At 37.1% G+C, this 19259-nt stretch overlaps 1 long non-coding RNA gene across 1 annotated transcript; it reads right to left on the bottom strand.

Moving 5' to 3' along the window:
• Positions 1-4205: 4205 nt before the first annotated feature.
• Positions 4206-19196, bottom strand: LOC117403372 (uncharacterized). Its single transcript, XR_004544550.3, has 6 exons — positions 18900-19196; positions 13197-13345; positions 12452-12545; positions 6882-9526; positions 6449-6508; positions 4206-4415 (listed from the first exon to the last, which is right to left on the bottom strand). It is a non-coding gene; the product is annotated as an uncharacterized LOC117403372 (long non-coding RNA).
• Between the last annotated feature and the right edge of the window lie 63 nt (positions 19197-19259).

The following is a 19259-nucleotide window of genomic DNA, read 5'->3' as shown; positions in this document are numbered from 1 at the left end:
CTGCAATTAAATTGCTGGCACTTCAGCTAAATATCAAGTGAAGCCTAAATAATTTGCCCTGAGCTTCACAACATACTTCATCCACCTCTAGTACTCCAATTAACAAGTCAATCAAAGGCTGCATTTTAAATTTAGCCTTTAGCTGAGGGGCTTCATATGAACATTAGCGTTGCATAGAGTTAGTAACTTCTTACGTTACATTTATTTACAGGACTGAAATACTTACACATCACAGCTATTGATTGTTTTAAATTACACTCAGAAAAAAAGGGAGACTGCGGAACATACTGCTTTTATTCACACAGTGGTGAAAACTGAAAGAACACAAAGAATTCTATATAAATATACATATTTTAAGAAGCACATAAACAAAGAATTAGTGTAGGGATTTGACATGAAGTTAACCAAATAAACTGGATGGATAGTTAAAAGCAGATGATTACATTAAAGTACTGTTAAAGATATCAGTAATATGAATAGCAAAAACTAAAACCTTAAAAGAGAAAAAAACATAGCTTAACTCAAAATGAAACCCCAAGAATGTTAGGCAAGAAATAGTATTTCCTAGAACAGTACATTGCTCAATTAGCAGTCATTGGAATTGTTGATTACATGTACAAGCAAGAGCACAACTGGCAAATAATTTTATAGAGGAATATTATCCACCTCCTAATATTATTATCAATACGTAATGGTGTTTATCAAAACTGTGCATTTCCTGCACAGAATGCAACATTCATCAAACCGTAGTTATCTGGCAGTGCTGAAATTAACAACTCAGATCAACAACATAAGGCAAGTGCTTTGTATTTAGTTGGTCAGAGACGGAATAAAAGATGGATCTGGTGTGAAGTCAATCCCAGTTATTTGGATCATTAGGAAAATATATATATTGTATTTGGAATTTGGAAACGCTGCACAGGTGCCCAGTTTTATTTATTTTCTTTATTTATTTTAGCCCAAAGAGGGCGCTGTTGTCCGTGGCCTGAATACTGCCAACAGTATACAGGACCACGGGGTTACCAATACAGGTACACAGTCCAGTGCACAACTAGTGCTCGAAATTAATAATGAAAACAAAAGGTGAAAGAAGGGGGGAAAATAAAATACAGTAATAAAACTACAAACAAAAGTGCTGCTTACGCAGTGCCCCAACTGCCGCTAAGCCGGTCAGAACGGGCCTCCGACCTACGCTCAGTTACCCTATACACTGGGATGGCCAGAGTTTTCCCTGTACAGCTAGAAAACGTCCCCTCGGGTACGTAATTATTTCTTCTGTTTTTCTTTAAATTATTTTAAGGCAGGCTGTTTTCCTCAGCCAGGCTTGCCTGGTCCTTGTTTTCAAAACTGACCTATTCTGTCAGTGTTCATTCCCCAACACGGCCACCCAAGTGCACAACCAAGCGCAGTTCTTATGGGCCGAGCAATCTCCCAAGGCCTGCCTCTCAGCCACTCAGAGAGAGGGAAAGCAAACACACCCTCTTCCCCACCTCTCCGTGTCATCGCCATGACTGACAGGCGAATCCTACGAGACTGCTGCCCTCTACCTGCAGTACCATGCATGTAACAGATAGTCAGTCCAGATCTCCCGTTACAATATGTATTTTTGTTTCCTGATCAGTGGTTGACAGAACAGCACAGCCATTTCAGAAGATGTTCTGTGAAACAAAATCCATGTAACTGGCACATTTACAATTAGGTCTTATCTAAAATAATTTTAAAAAACATAATCACATTATAATTTAATTATAAACATTTCCACACTTAAATTGTTAAGATTCCTAAAACTGCTTTAGTTCTGAAAATAATATTTCGACAGGATACATAATTCAAAAAAGATATCTTTACTAACATTCTGTTCAAAAGGATTAGTTTATATCATCTACATTTCCCTAATAATTCCATAACCGGTTAAATATCCTGTTATGTGAATTATGTATGATTCTGCATTGTTGTCTGTTTAGTTCTTTAATTCCATGTTTACAAATTCTTCCAGCAAAAGCTGCTTCTGAAAAGGCTCAAGTGAGTGTTGGGCTATCCACTGAAGACTATAGGTGAAGCATTGTACACTGAAGTGTGTACTGCCAAGGTCAATGGATTACTGTATATATCAGAATTTACTTTACATTTCACTCTGAACAGTCAATTAGTATATAAATAATATAAATCAGTAATACTTTAACAGTCTTTTATTCTTTCTTTTTTTTTTTTATCTGCCTAGTTGCTAAGACAAAATGCCTTGGCATTTTTGTATTTATTTAGCAGATGTCTTTATCCAAGGTGACTTACAGGTGTTACAGGGCAAATGAAAAAAAAAAAAACACGTTATTTCCCAAAGGGTCTCAGTTTTTAAAATTATTTTAGCTGGTGATGAACTAATTAAATAAATATTATGCTGCACTAACTGCATGAATTGTCAGAGGATCCAGAAAGGTAATAAAATACAGCACATGTGCTGGGAGAAAGGAGCTGATGTGTGCATGTCTAGGAATCAAGCCTGATGTGAGCTTTATCTCTTCAGAGGTTGACTTCATTTCAGCTGAACAAAGAAGAATCAATACGTGAAGCGCATCGGAGTCCAGAAATAGGTGACAGTATGAAAGATTAAAACCGAAGTACCAGTCTGAGTGGTTCATCTAATGGGAAATCAGAATACCACCCAGTATTATAGACACAGTAGAGCTAATTCTGTTCTACAGGAGATTCCATTGTGAAAAAAAAAAACCTCAAAGACAGAGACTACATCATTGCGGCTCCTTAGGTAGCTGTTTAGAATGTACTTCTCTCATTAACTGAGAAAACAAACACACACACAATCTGTTGTGGAGTTTACTGGCTGATAAGGTGACCACTAATTTCAGCGGGCCATCAATGCAGGTTTTATTGTATTTGACAGAAAATTAGCCCTGCAGCAATACACAAATTCTAGTACAGCAGTTAGAACTGTATTAATAAATCCAATCACTATGTATGTTCAAACTGTTGCAACATTGCGTCTTACTTGTGTTTGTAGGTTATTCAAATTAAAATGAACGCCCAATGTTCTTTTGCAAGAGGGTCACAAAAAGCTGGTATTTCCAATTCCAACGTACAGGGAGGTTATATTGAAAGAGGTCCCTTTGTATCCAGGGCACAGGCCCCTTTGCTGAAACTGGAACTCTATCTGTGTTTGTACCGTACCCTGAAAGGTCCATCCGGCTTAATTGGCGAGAGCTCTGTCAAGAAAATAATATATATATATATATATATATATATATATATATATATATATATATATATATATAAACTTTATATTTCATCTACACTATTGGACTACAGAGAGAGAAAAAAAAATGCATGTATGACTGACACCTATTTGGGTGACTACATAAGATAATTCAAACTAAGTTACTTAACCTCCATCAATATTAATTTGTATTGAATACTGTGAAGTAGGCAATTACATTTGATACTATCACCAAACAACTATATTTTACTACCAGTTTTGGTATTGAATCCAGCAAAGTGAGTTCATATTTATAACGAATCAAACCAATAAACATTTGGATCTCCATTAGTGCATACCACCTATATATATAGAGAGAGAGCTAATTCAGTTCTACTGGAGATTCCATTGTGAAAAAAAAACTCCACTCCCTGGTGTATTTTTTCAATGGCAATGTGCACACTATCAAAAAAATGATATATTTTCTTTTACATGTTTTAAATGAATTAATTTAATCATCTTAACTTAGTGTGTAATTCAAAGTTATACATGGGACTACTTTATTTGGTGTAAGGTATTTAATAAAAAACACAAATAATGTTTTGCCTTAAACATGATTTATGCTTTTTTTCCCCTCAAATCCACTGTTTTACCTGGATTATAAATGCAGTAAGGCCCTTTAGGGCGTACATATACGTTGAATATACAGACTGTCTCGTGCCTCACAACGCCCCGAAGCATCCGTATATTCAACGTATATGGATGCCCAGCCGAGCCTTATTGCATATATATATATATATATATATATATATATATATATATATATATATATATATATATATATATATATATATTATATAAGTCTACGACACATTCAGGAGTTACAATGTTCATCAGCGGTTTACTGCAGGCCTCCACGGGTGTTTTCTGCTGTTGTGCATCTTTGACTGTTGTTGATGCAGCTTGGTTTGGGTGGGGGAGGTCAGGCTTGTTGTTTAGCGGTCTTTGACTGTTGTTGATGCAGCTTGGTTTGGGTGGGGGGAGGCCAGGCTTGTCGTTTAGCGGTCTTTGGTTCGCGTTGATCAGGGTCTTCAAGAACTTGTGATCACAGCAACTCAGGGTGATCTGTGCATGGGGAGCTAGTGTGAGGTGTTGTGGTGGCTAGTCTATTACATTTACCCAGTGGTTCTCAACAGGGGGGGGGCGCCACCTAGGGGGAGAGCGAAGCAATAAAAAAAAAAAGTAAACTATATATATATCAATAGAAAGGCCATTAAAAATCCTTTAAAGTGATGTAAGGCACAGCAGAGTCAGATAAACTTGAGACGCGAAAAATACAATGATTAGAAACATGCAAAAATGACTTTTGCACAGCAATGTATATATATATATATATATATATATATATATATATATATATATATATATATATATATATATATGACTTTTGACAGTAAACTGTCTTCAGCAACCTCACCTTGTTAGCTGAGTTTGGCTGTTCCTCACCCAGTTTTATTCCTCCTACACAGCTGTTTCTGTTTCAGTTAATGATTGTGTTTCAACCTCCATATTGAATTGATGATCATTAGCACCTGTTTGGTATAATTGTTTAATCATACACCTGACTATATGCCTACAAAATCCCTGACTTTGTGCAAGTGTACCTAGAAGAATTGATGCTGTTTTGAAGGCAAAGGGTGGTCACACCAAATATGGATTTGATGTAGATTTTTCTTCTGTTCACTCACTTTGCATTTTGTTAATTGATAAATATAAACTATTAACATGTCTATTTTTGAAAGCATTCTTACTTTACAGCATTTTTTCACACCTGCCTGAAACTTTTGCACAGTACTGTATATATATATATATATATATATATATATATATATATATATATATATATATATACCTTCTGCTCAGAGTTGTACATTTATGGGGCATTCTGTGACAAATATACTACTTAAAATAAATATCATGACTTTTTAAGAAATTGTTTACTCCTTGGACTCCTAAAATATGTGTTTACTGTCATCTTTTATATTTTTCTCTTCTGTGCGCATAGCATTGGTTGGTTGTCCACTTTATTTAAATGACTAAAGTTAAGCTTAGCTGCAGCATTAGCAAGCTCCTCTTGAGCTCCAGGAAGCACAATTCAAATGTTAAAATAATGTTGTTAAACTTTTTAACATTTTTAAGGAAACACCTCCAAATCATACATATAAATGTGCCACCTTTTCAATAAGTAAAAATTGCAGGGCACTGTATTTTAAAATAAGTGACCATGTTGTTTATTTTCTCCCTGCTTGACAGGCACCAGTAATAGTGTCACAATAACCTTGAAGACTGTAAATACACAGTGAGTCATGCAGGGACACTGTGGCATTGAAGCAGTCAGACAATCTCCTGAAATGAAGTTCAAAATGTAATATAGGAGCCTCCAGCAGTGTTCTCTGTACTATTTTTTTTCAATTTAAGTCCTAGCACCCTGATTAGCTGGAAGGTTCATTGAGCACTAAACACAAGTTAATAGACCGGTTTTAGAGCGCTATGCTGATGCAAAACCAGTTTCCAGCCTTTCTTATTGGTTAATGCTAGCATGTCACGGTTCACCTCATAGATTGTCCTGTTTTGAGTCTTTTTTTCCCCATGTGGTAGCATTGACTGGTTTATATTATGAACTTCGAATACTCTTAGTGCCTCATTTGATAAAACAGTATGCTTATACTGAAATAGGTTCTGAATTCTGCTTAGCTAAATGAAAGGATACTGCATTGGGGGGTTCTAAAGATGAAATATTATTAAAAATATCAAGCGAGGGAAAGGAAGGCTGTTCTTGTTGTGAAATGAATGTATTTTTAACAGGCTTCATGTAATACCTGCTGACAATGTGATAAAGGAATTATTTGCACTCCACTGGGGAGACTCTGCACTCCACTAGTAAATATGTTGGCAATGCATGGCATGTAAACGAATCTAGTGGATTAATAAATTAGCACTGGCACTCAGTATAAGACTCCAAGGGAAACAGTTTTGAAATGCTTCACTGAATTTACTAAAAGCCTGCAAGCATCTATCAGTGTAACAATATACTGCTCCTGTCCTTCTATAAAAAGAACTTACAGTATATTAATAAAGCACAGGCTGTGCAACTGTCTAACCATATACTTTACACCCGATGTTGTTGATCATAGAATTTGTTGCTTTTTGATGGTTTTATAGCAGTCGATACAAGAGCCTCACCGTATCAGTGTGATACTGCCTCAGCTTGATATGATCTCAGTGTGACTGAAAACAAAAGGCCTGAAAAACAACAGATTTCAGTCAGTGTAATAAATCTACAGATTCAAGTGCACTTTTTCCATGAACTATGGTTAATTCATATGTCATATAATCATATGAGACAGACATAGTACATATTTCTAAATTGAAGGTAGATTAGCTAAATTCATTTCATAGCTACTTTTTTTTTGGTATTATTATTGTGATGTCAGAAATATATGGTTGGATTTGTTAGAAACAATATTTCTGAGGTAGGTCATAACAGAGAAACATTACAGAGACCGTATTTGAATCCAAATGTGATGTTTATATTATAATTTAAAAAAAAAAACATTACAAATTTGTTTTAAAAAAAGGTCATATTTATCTTATTACAAAGCGGTTTTATCCATACCTGTGTTTTCCATAGGAAAGCTCTGAAAACTTCAGACTTATAGACAAGCACATCCAATGTAAAAGGTATTTGTGTCTGTATTTGTTTAATTGTTAACTGGGAACATAAACACAGGGTTTCCTCTTCTTCTCCCCAGAGCTCTCAGGGCTGTCCACGAGGACTTCTACACCCTCTGTCTGGACTATACACGTTTCCAGATAGCAAGGTAATTTCTGCTTGGTACATGTCACCCAAGGCAGATGAGCAATGTGTATTATTCACTGGTGAAATAATTAGAGTAGTTCACTAGTGTAATAATTTGAGCTCTGGTTTTAGTTTAAGAGCAGTATTTCCAAGGAGCTTTGAACATACTGATGCTGTTCTTTACAATGGTTATGCTTGTGGAACATGTCGGGAGGTATATGCCTCCTGTTCGGATTAAAATGCAGTTTGGAAAAGATGCCAGTCATTTAAAATGCTAATAACATCTCTTGCTGGGAATTTTCAGATGAGCTTTCTCTTGGTTTTGAGCTCCTGCCTTGAACGTCATACTACCCGTGACGTGATTGGACAGTCCCAGGGGTTTGGAATGATGTCATCAGCACTATCCCACCGGAAACTCAGGTTATCAGTGAAGGTCAGCCGTGACAGTTTAATAAGCAGAAGCTGTGAACTGTAACAAGAGTCAATGTAACTATATATTAGGTGAGTCTAATTTCTCTTAACAGGGTTTAAAAACAGCACAGCGATGATTAGGTTTGATGCACCTTTTTACCATTCCTGCAGTTACATTTTCTCAGTTTTATTGAAAGCACTGATTTTACATCTCTCACAGAAGACTAAAATAAATCAATGTAATCACATGACACACCAACACCTCACGTCCTACCATAGAAAACAGCAAGAAGCTTATTTAAATAACCATCAAATATTCACACATGCAGTGATGTCAGTTGTAAATTCCAAATAATTGTGCAAGTGCGACGCACATCACTCCACAATGAGTTTGTTATTTAAATAGTTTAGATCAGAAATGAACTAATTCATTTTACCTACCCTCAGTTTAACACAAACCGTTTCCAACATTAATGAACAGTTTCTATATAATACAGTATATTACCTTAAAGGGTACATAAGGACCTTTTTATTTTACTGTGTTACATGTTCCCATGTGTTGCTACAACTGTTTACGTAAGGTGTGTGTATTGTTTAAAAAGAATTTGACACCCAGCCCTGCACATAAGGAGGGGGCTTCTGTGATTGTTTATTGTAAATATGAGTGTTGTGATTGTATAAATAAGAATGGGATTAGTTTTAATGGGGAACCTGACACAGTGTGTAGCAGCCTGCCTGGTGTGTTTAGTTGCAGGATCGAGCAGCGTGTGGGTTTTACCAGCTGCGAGCACCTAATCAGTAGGTGGATGTGGGCGATTACACAGATCAAGGCTGCTGTAAAGCCATTGGGGTGAGAGCGCTGCTGCTGCCGAGGCATCGGTCCGGCTGCGCTGCTGAACGACTGGGTTCAGGAAACGAAGTGACCTCTAATGGCGATCGTGTGTATATTCCAAGGTCGGGAGGTGGTACAATGAACATGACATGCATTATTTAAAGGAAATAAAAGGGAGGGGATTGTATTGCTACTGAGTTTCATAAGTGCTGACTTTATAAGGCAGCCAAAGTTATTTAGATATGTTATCTATATTTTATACTGTGGGCAGATAAATGATCCACTTCATAGTAAATGTATTATGCGGGCAATCTGCCCACCTTCATGCCCTTTAGGTCTTTAGGACCAAATGCTAAATTGAAATCTGACTTAACAAATTGATAAATACCCAGATGACAGGGGTAAAAAATAATATATTGTGAAGCTCTATATTGGTGATGTATGTTGGAAAATCAGATGTACTGTATGGTACGGAAGGATAGCAGGGAGGAAACTGACCACATTGCCAAGTGAGAGTTTCAACCTTTGAAATTCTAGATTAATACAGAGGATAGCACACCCTACTGAGTTTGAAAAATAGCTCAGAATAGCTGCACAACCAACCACTCATAAATGTATTCCAAACCAAGCTCTGATTGGAACTAATAGTAATACATATCTGAAGGGACTTACTGCTATTGATACCCACACTCAAACAAGGCAGCCTTGGAGTTTTGAAGTGTGCTGTTTAAAAGTTTTTTTTTTCTTACTGAACGAATATTGTGAGTCAGGCGCTTTATCAAAGTGGGGACAATGTCTTTTTATCAAACGTAGAATTTTTACATTTAAAAATTGTTTAATTATTATTATTATTATTTGTTTATTTAGCAGATGCCTTTATCCAAGGCGACTTACAGAAACTACACTACACTATATTACATTACACTATATAATCTTGCATTAGATAATGGGATTATCTAGATAAGTCTAGCATGAACTCATGCTGGGCTGGAGAATTAACCCATTTCTGACCATGACCTTTTTAAATATTCCTGCTGAACTAGACTGCTACAGTATAGCCATAGCAATGTTTGTGGAGTATGCTAGTGATGAGTTATTTTAGTTGATGAATAAAAGTGAGCACAGCTGGTTTTCCTGGGCACTGGTATCGACCTCCTCCGAAGGCCACAAAGCCTTCCAAGAAAACATTATTTTCTAAATCAGCCTTCTTCCAGCGTTCCTGTGGGAAGAAAGGTTTTCCTGAATAAACACAAAGAATCTTTTTTTTTTATAAATCTTAATCTTTAACCAAAGCGATGCAAAAGCTAGTGAAGAAAAACAAAACAAAACAACAACAACAACGACAACAAAAACGTATAGGCATGAATTTTTCAGGTTCTGGGTAATAATTGGGATCTCTGTGAGCCCAAAATGGTGACAACATCAGCATCTTTCCTGGTGGGAGGATGCAATTCTTGAGTGAACACCATAGCTTGGATATTTAAGAAGATTCATAATTATTTCAGGTGTATAAAACAGGCAATGCAGGTTTGCTGCTCACTGTAAATATTCTACAATCATTGAATCAATCAACTGAGCTAAATAACATGTGTTTAAATCTATCCCGTACTTACAATGTAACCAGATGCCAGATTGATTTGCTCTTTCTATCATTTTACTAATTCAGTGTTCAAGCCAACTGCACTTCACAGGAATGTATTGCCCCCTGGTGGTGGTGATGGGTATTCAGTATTATACAATTAAATACAGTTTTCAATATAACTGACCCACTTTCTGGAAATTTGTGATGTATGTACATGTTAATGAAAGGGTGCTCACAAATACTAAAACATAAGGCCCAAATTAATCTGGCCATTCATAGATCTTATTTTAATCCATTAGTAGATATCACATTTTGACAGAGCTGATCATTTTTTTGTAAATGGTGCTCTATTAAATCTAAATGATTTTTGTTGTTGAGGGAAACTCCTCCCTGCAATCAGCCCGTTGCTATGGTTTATCCAATTGCTGATCACAATGGAGTTGTTTAGAGTACTTGCAGTTCCGAACTTTCCCCAAGATGGCCGACTTGTGGTTTCCACCCACCACAGAGTCGACCCGTCTATGTGGAAGCGTACTACCAACCTTACCCAGTGTCCTTTCCGATCGGGAGGGAGATTTACAGCGTTCTTTCTCTCTTTATTACAGTCTGTTATAAACATTTGCAAATTATTTTATTGGTGCATTTTCAAGAACCCTTTGAGACATACAGTAAGCTAGTCAAAGTAACAATTATTATAATGTTGTTGCCAAATAACAAATAATAATATGTGTAAAATGTGTAAATATGCCCTCCTCCATGACCCACCATTGGACCTTTTGCAACCCCGTTTGGGAACCACTGATCTGCAGTGCATTTCTTCAGGAGACCGGTATTCTGTTAAGTTTTTTTGAATGGACTGTACCTGTCAATAGTGATTCTACGCATTTTATAAAATACAAATTTAAAGTATTTTTACATTTAGCCATTTTTTATTTATAATTAGGCTACTATGACAAAAAAAAAAATCCAGTTTAAAATATAACATTATTGATACAGGAATAAGTAGTTAATTTAATTTATTTCTTAGCAGACGCCCTTATCCAGGGCGACTTACAGTTGTTACAAGATATCACATTATTTTTACATACAGTTACATTATTTTTTACATACAATTACCCATTTATACAGAAAAAGTACTGAAAGTTATTTTAAGCGATCCAGGAAGATAGGAAACAGCAATGTCCAATACATCTTACAGGTATTGTTATAACTTATATAGATGTGATACTGGAGAAGTCTCACTTTTCACAGACCATGATTAGTACTAATTTTGGACTACCTTGCCTAAGTTAACATTGAGTAGTTTAAGACTGGTGTGCAACATCTCTGGCTACAATTGCAAATGGACTACATGTGTGTGCCATGTGCACCTGCTTTTACTTGTTTTAGATAGTCGCATGGTCTGACTGTTGTGCTGCAGGGACCCGGCCTGTTGTGCACTTGAGCTATCCCTGCACACAAAATGGTGTTGCAGTAGAAAACCCAGGAAACAGAGCTATGAAGAATTCAGAGAAGGGTGACGGATGAGAAAGATCAAAAAGACCCAGGACAATCGGGCCAGGATTAAGGTCTTGCATATGGGATACAAGTGGAAACTGACTGTGTAGCCTTCTTTCATAAACACCAAAATTACAAATGCTTTAAAAAATCATTACCTAGTGCTTACCCACCTGCATAAGATCCTGGTTCACCGAGGAGAAAGACACAAGTCAGCAGTACATATCTACAAAGCAGGGAGGACTATTGCAACAGAGACTATCGGATCCTTCAAGAATAGACTGAATGCTGTCATGAACAATACTGTATAACAGTAGTGTGGAGTAGTGGTTAGGGCTCTGGACTCTTGACCGGAGGGTTGTGGGTTCAATCCCAGATGGGGGACACTGCTGCTGTACCATTGAGCAAGGTACTTTACCTAGATTGCTCCAGTAAACACCCAACTGTATAAATGGGTAATTGTATGTAATCTGAAATAATGTATAATGTGATATCTTGTAACAATTGTAAGTCGCCCTGGATAAGGGCGTCTGCTAAGAAATAAATAATAATAATAATAATAATAATAATAATAATAATAGATTGCTCCAGTAAAAACCCAACTGTATAAATGGGTAATTGTATGTAAAAATAATGTGTAAAAAATAATGTAATTGTATGTAAAATAATGTGATATCTTGTAAAAATTGTAAGTCGCCCTGGATAAAGGCGTCTGCTAATAAATAAATAATAATAATAATAACCCTCTATGACCATAATAAGACCTTTAGCTAGCTGCCTGGAGGAAGGGCAGTCCATTTAGCCATGGATTCCCAGAGGTTTCATTACTCCTACTAACTAAATGGTTGATGGGGGGGGGGGGGGGTTCCTCTCCTGAGTGTTAACTGACCACACTTGCATTAAGCGACCAAGCATAGGTGGGCCGAATGGCCTTTTCTCGTTCTAGAATTTCTTATGTTCTTATATAGACAATGTAATCAAGGCTGTAAGCTTTAGCATTCATTTAGCATAACCAGCTAGTTCTTTTCTCACAAGAAATGAGGTTAAAATGATGAAACACGTTACCTTGGAGTTCGTACCAGGAGACGTGTTTCTCTTAGCTTTGAGAACCATGTTTCTGATGATGGAGAGAAGCCACTGCTTTGATTTGGCCCACTTCCTGTAGAAAATAAAATCCCATCAGCTTTGTGATTCCTCAGGCCAGAAGCTGTTATCAAGGGCACCAGGGGATTAGTGTGCAGGTCTAAACATTTCTCATGCATCCAGTGTGGTACAGATGAAATACATTCAACAACCCTGATTTATTAATGAGCTGTCTGGGATAATCTGAAAACAACTGCAATGTTGCTCAGGAACATGCAAAACAGATCTGTGCAGTGAGCCCCTACCCCCCCTACTCCAGATCTAACTGTTAGCCCCTAACCCTCCTGCTGAGTCTATGGGCACCTGTGAGAAGTTTTTCATTGGATCCCCCCCCCCCAATGGATTCTGATCCTGTTAGATCTCAGTAGTTAAGCAGGGTTAGGCCTGGTTAGGATTGCCTACATGGAACGCCAAGTCGTGTAAAGAACTGTGTTGGGGTAAAAGGAACCTCCACTGTGGGTAAGAACTCATCAATGCAAAAACAGAATGCATATGGTGTGGGAAAAAAACTGAAAGTTTCAATAATTTGTGATCTAGGCAGTGAGACACTGATTTTAGTGGTTGCTCTACAACAGGCTTATGATACAGTACCTATTGTATGCCTATTTTAAATAATGCCCCATACATACAGTACCTACACTAAAAACATTTAGGAAGTGTCCTTTACCGTAAAAAGAACTCTGGCAGTTGTGACCCACATTCAAAACCTTCATCGCACGTCTGGGATTGTTCTGGAAACTCTTGCACTGCAGCCTTGCTTGCTGGAGAATTGCATTACCCAACAGGTTGCTCATTACTGCAGGGCACATGGCATGCCTGTAAATTGAGAATATAAGCTCTCAATATACGGTGGTTAAGAAATCGAGTAATTTGCTATGTGTACTGTAGCGTGTTATGCTGTTTAAATGAATGATAACAAAGGCTTTAAAGTATATTTTCCTGTTTGTTTTTACAAAAATCTACTTGAACACTGCTGCTTCTTTGTTTGAACAGTACAATACAGCAGACGACTGCTTCCTGGTAACTGATCACTTCCTATGCTGTAGGTTACATGGTATGTTGTGTAGGTCATATAGCAGACAGATGGGTATTATAAGTAATTAGTTTAAGTCTGCAAATTCGATGACACTAGTTATCACCAATGAATCAAGGTAATTAACTCAGTATGCAAATGCAGAGACATACAGTGCCTTGCAAAAGTATTCACACCCCTGACCAATTCTCTCATATTACTGAATTACAAATGGTACATTGAAATTTCGTTCTGTTTGATATTTTATTTTAAAACACTGAAACTCAAAATCAATTATTGTTAGGTGACATTGGTTTTATGTTGGGAAATATTTTTAAGAAAAATAAAAAACTGAAATATCTTGCTTGCATAAGTATTCAACCCCTGTGCTGTGGAAGCTCCCAGTTTATACCGATGAAAGAAATTGCCCTAACGAGGACACAATTACCTTACCATTGGCCTCCACCTGTGAACCATTAAAGTTGCTGTCACATTTTCTGGATAAAAACCCCACTGTTGAAGGATCATTGGTCAGGCTGTGAATCTGAAGGAAAATGAAGACCAAAGAGCATTCTACAGAAGTTAGAGATAAAATAATACAAATACATAGATTAGGGAAAGGGTACAAAATAATATCCAAGTGTTTGGATATCCCAGTGAGCACAGTTGGATCAATAATCAGGAAGTGGAAGCTGCATCACACCACCCAGGCACTGCCAAGAAAAGGCCGTCCCTCAAAACTCAGCTCTCAAACAAGAAGGAGACTTGTGAGAGAAGCCACAGAGAGGCCAACAATCACTTTGAAGGAGCTACAGAGTTCGGTGGCTGGGAGTGGAGTAATGGTGCACCAGTCAACCATATCAAGAGCTCTGCATAACACTGGCCTGTATGGGAGGATGGCAAGAAAGAAGCCGTTACTCAAAAAGTACCATCTGAAAGTACGTCTGGAGTTTGCCAGAAAGCATGAGAGTGACCCAGCTGCGATGTGGGAAAAGGTTTTGTGGTCACATGAGACCAAGATAGAGCTTTTTGGCCAAAACTCAAAGAGCTATGTGTGGCGCAAACCTAACACTGCCCATGCCTCAAGACACACCATCCCTACAGTGAAGTATGGTGGTGGCAGCATCATGCTGTGGGGATGCTTCTCATCAGCAGGGACTGGGCATCTTGTTAAAATTGAAGGAAGAATGGATGGAGCAAAATACAGGGAAATACTGCAAGAGAACCTGCTTCAGTCCGCTAAAAAACTGAAGCTTAGGAGGAAATTCACCTTTCAGCAGGACAATGATCCCAAGCACAAGGCCAAAGCAACATTGTAGTGGCTCAAGAACAAAAAGGTGAATGTCCTACAGTGGCCCAGTCAAAGTCCTGATTTCAATCCCATTGAGAATCTGTGGCACTATTTGAAAATTGCGGTCCACAAGTGTCGTCCAACCAACCTGAACAACCTGGAGCAAATCTGCCAAGAAGAATGGGCCAAAATCACTCCGACACTGTGTGCAAAGCTGGTACATACTTACCCCAAAAGACTTAAAGCTGTTATTGCAGCGAAAGGTGGCTCTACCAAATATTAATGTGTGGGGGTTGAATACTTATGCAAGCAAGATATTTCAGTTGTTTATTTTTCTTAAAAATATTTCCCAACATAAAACCAATGTCACCTTACAATAATTGATTTTGCGTTTCAGTGTTTTAAAATAAAATATCAAACAGAACAAAATTTCAATGTACCATTTGTAATTCAGTAATATGAGAGAATTGGTCAGGGGTGTGAATACTTTTGCAAGGCACTGTATATATGTGTGTGTGTGTGTGTGATTAGATAACAAGTATCTTACCGTATAAAAGTAACTTGTGGTATTCATTGTGAAGTCATTTTAGAGAAGTTCTTATGCAAATAATACGATGTCACATGCAGTAGGCTACTAGTGGAGAATACCTTATGATACAGAATCAGATATTTCACTAGTGGAGCATTGCATTTAAAGAACCAAAACGCTAAATGTTTGTTTCTTGTTTTTTGTATGGTAAGCTATGAAGGTGTTTCCATCTTTATTGCATGCAACTTACAGTTTTTAAGCTAAGCGATTATAAGAGGATCTCTTACAGTGGAATCTACAGAAGTTGCTTTTGACCAATTACTCGAATTATATTGTTGTTATTTTATTGATAAATTGCTGTCTAATGTCTTGTTCGTCGTAACGTTGTTTGGTGTAATATTGACTGTGCAATTGTTTTCATGTCTTGCCTGCTTAATTGTTTACATTGATATTCTAAATTGCTTGCTTGATTTTATGAACATATTATTAGAATTAATGCATGTGTGACAGGACGGCTGAGCGGTGACATCCCCAGACCAGGAAGTTGACTGAGACACACAGATAGGGTTGAAAACACTGGTGTGTGTTTGTATTAACACAAAAATAAAATAAAAAGTGTATACAAAACAACGCTCAGAGAGCACAATAACTATTTAGACAAAACAAAATCTCAAACACATAAAAACAAGGTCAGGCTGGGCAGTCGCCTTCACTGGTCCTAGAATCCAGTTTTCTTTCCATTTTAGTTTTTAATTTATTCTCTTTCTCGCTCCCCCCTCTCAACACCCACCCTGACCAGCAAAAACTCTGGGTTTTTATACATGTGACCATCTCTTTATCAGTAAGTATCAGAAAGGTAGACTATGCTTGCACAGGCTTTTTAAGTCAGTTGTTGTAGATATCAATACTGTTGTTATACTGTATTTAAAAAAAATGAAACGGTTTCAATAATGCAATCCTAGCAGCTTTTTCTTGATGATATTCATTCACTTTATTTCATGATAAAACGTCAGTTGCTGTTTAGACTCATACAGAACCGACACTGGATATTAAGCTGTTAGAGGTTCAGTGACAGGAGTATGACTAACGTCCTATAGCACTCTTGAGATTTTATACACATCAAATGGTGTATAGCACATACTGTTTTCCTTCCCGTTAGTCCCTCATGTTTTCTGTACTGGACAGAAAGAGAGTCACTTTCCAGGAACAAGACTTTACACCAGCTTTAGAAAACAGGGGACAGTGATAGAGAGCTAAATGTTCCTTCCCGTCCACCTTTCCACCAGAAGACTCTAATGCCTGAGGAAACGAGGGACACTAGGATGCTTAAATATTGCAAACGACAGTAAACAAGGGTAAGGGCCCTTATAAAAGTTTACCACAGTATATATTAGTACAGTCATATTGCACTTTTCCCATGCATTCACTATAGTTTATCATGCTTTGCCATGTTTTTTTTTTTAATATTCTTTACCACACCTCTCTGGACTTTACAAAGCTTTCACTTTCATTTATAACACTTAACTATGCTTTTACTACAGTAAACTTTTATAAGTGGCGAGCAGTGTAAAGGCTGGGGGAGAATTTACTTTTTGGACATTACTAGTACTAGAACATTACATGCTAACCCATAAACTAGCAATCGTAATACTAGCAGAGTGCCACATGCAAGGCGCTGATAATAACACAGGATCTGATAACCATAACCATTAACTGAAAATAAAACTGTGCTGCTGCAATATCTGTGCGCTGGGCAGGGTCTTGAACTGCTGAAAATCCACATCATTTGACATGAAAAAGGTTTTAAAATCTTCATCCTGAAAGTGATTAGATAAGGACTGATTCCTGTAATCCCGACTTTAAGTCTTTTTTATTGGTGTAAAAAATGTTGAATATAATTGCAACCACCTATTAATTCTATATCATATCCAACTGGTGCTTTCCTTATGGATGACTTACTTCTTTCTGCCTTATTAAAATCATTACACAACAGCAAACCAACAGAAGCAGTGGATTAAGATGCACAGGTTTAGACCTTTTGCTGGAAGTATTAAACTGAAACCTGCTGACTCAATGCTCAAGAAAGCCTGAGGAAAGTTTGCATTATTTTTTTTTAGTAAATTTACCAAACCATGGTTTTTAAAGCTGTATTGAAAGAGTAACAAGATGCTTAACTGTAACAACATTTATTTGCCTGATTCTGGCACGTCATTCCTATTTTCCAAATTCTGTTTGATGCAGATAAAATAATAAAATTTCCTCATCAACTTATCAAGCAATGAATGATTTACAGAAGGTGTAACGGCCACCTCGCTCAATAGACTGGGCTCATTTACGCTGAAGATACATGATTTACTTACAAGATAGAATGCCTACCCTTTAAATCCTCGTTTCACCCAATTTATTTCAGGATGGGCTGGTCTGAAGCTGATACAGAACATATATATATAAATACTATATAATGTATTTCTTAGCAGACGCCCTTATCCAGGGCAACTTACAATTGTTACAAGATATCACATTACTTTTACATACAATTATATTATTTTTGTACACATTATTTTTATATACAATTACCCATTTATACAGTTGGGTTTTTTACTGGAGCAATCTAGGTAAAGTACCTTGCTCAAGTGTACAGCAGCAGTGTCCCCCACCTGGGATTGAACCCACGACCCTCCGGTCAAGAGTCCAGAGCCCTAACCACTACTCCACACTATACATATATACTAAATCCAGACATACAAAAAAAATCCTAGACTGCGTGGGAGAGGGCATCAAAAAGAGTGATATATAAAAAGCACCAACAGAAGTAATATCTCGATCGCCAATAGCTAGTGGTGCAGCTCAGAATGCGCCGTAAATTGTCACATACTACGCATAAACCCAAGTCTTGCTTGACCGGACCTACAGTATCTGCAGGCTGCGATGTTCATCTGTCAAAAGAATCAGCGAACCAAAAACCGATAGCGTGTTCACCTGTACCAATGAGAAGAAAACTAAAATGTGACTTAAAGAAGTGGACCGCCCCAGCAGGGTAAAGCTGCGGGTTGCAGCCTCATCCTTATGATTTTAAAACTGTCAAAACAAGGTGGAACACTGAAAAGGTCACAGAACATTGACAGCGTCTTTAAATTAACCGTCAAACGTAAAGAAAATAACAACTTATTTTCACCTAAAATGTTTGGCTATGCCTTCAATAAGCCATTGTTAGAAATAGTTTTCTCAATAACTGTGTTTTTAATTTTTTTTTTTTTTTTTTTTTACAGATATCTGATATGCAAACCTTAGGTCATGAGCAGGCGCATTTTTTATTATTGCAAATGTACTGAAAAGCAATCCGTTTCTTACAGTATCAAGGAATGCTCTCTGACAACATGAAAACAGATCACACAGAAATAATATTTAAAGTCCTACAGAAATCCACATATTCATAATATGCATTGCAACAGTTTCATAGAAAGGTCACAAAGTGACAAAGTAGCAAACATTATGATTTAAGAAAAATGTAATACATAACTTAAAAAGTAATACTTACTAGAAACAAAGCCGCGGGGAATCATCTTAAGACAAACTGCACCCCAGAGCGGGACATCTACCATTTAAACTCTCTGGAGGCTCTTCGCGTTCATTGACTGTATAAAGTTAACATAAAAACAGTGTCACCAGCTGTATTCTACATGCATGGAATATTTAAATATGCACGCAATCGTGTTATATGGATTTTTTTTTCTTTTCTTCACACAAGCAACTGTAAAACACCAACAAATGCATTTTATGTGCACACTATACTATCTTCGTTTCTATTTTTTTCTACTGTAAGGTATCATGTAAACTACTTGCCGTCAAAACGCCAAGCAAGAGATTAGCCTCATCACGTGATCAAGCCATACAGAAG

The sequence above is a fragment of the Acipenser ruthenus genome, chromosome 5, assembly GCF_902713425.1.
Source record: "Acipenser ruthenus chromosome 5, fAciRut3.2 maternal haplotype, whole genome shotgun sequence".
Taxonomy (NCBI): Eukaryota; Metazoa; Chordata; class Actinopteri; order Acipenseriformes; family Acipenseridae; genus Acipenser; species Acipenser ruthenus.
The sequence above is the reverse complement of the archived record's forward strand: the minus strand, read 5'-3'. Positions and strand labels throughout refer to the sequence as shown.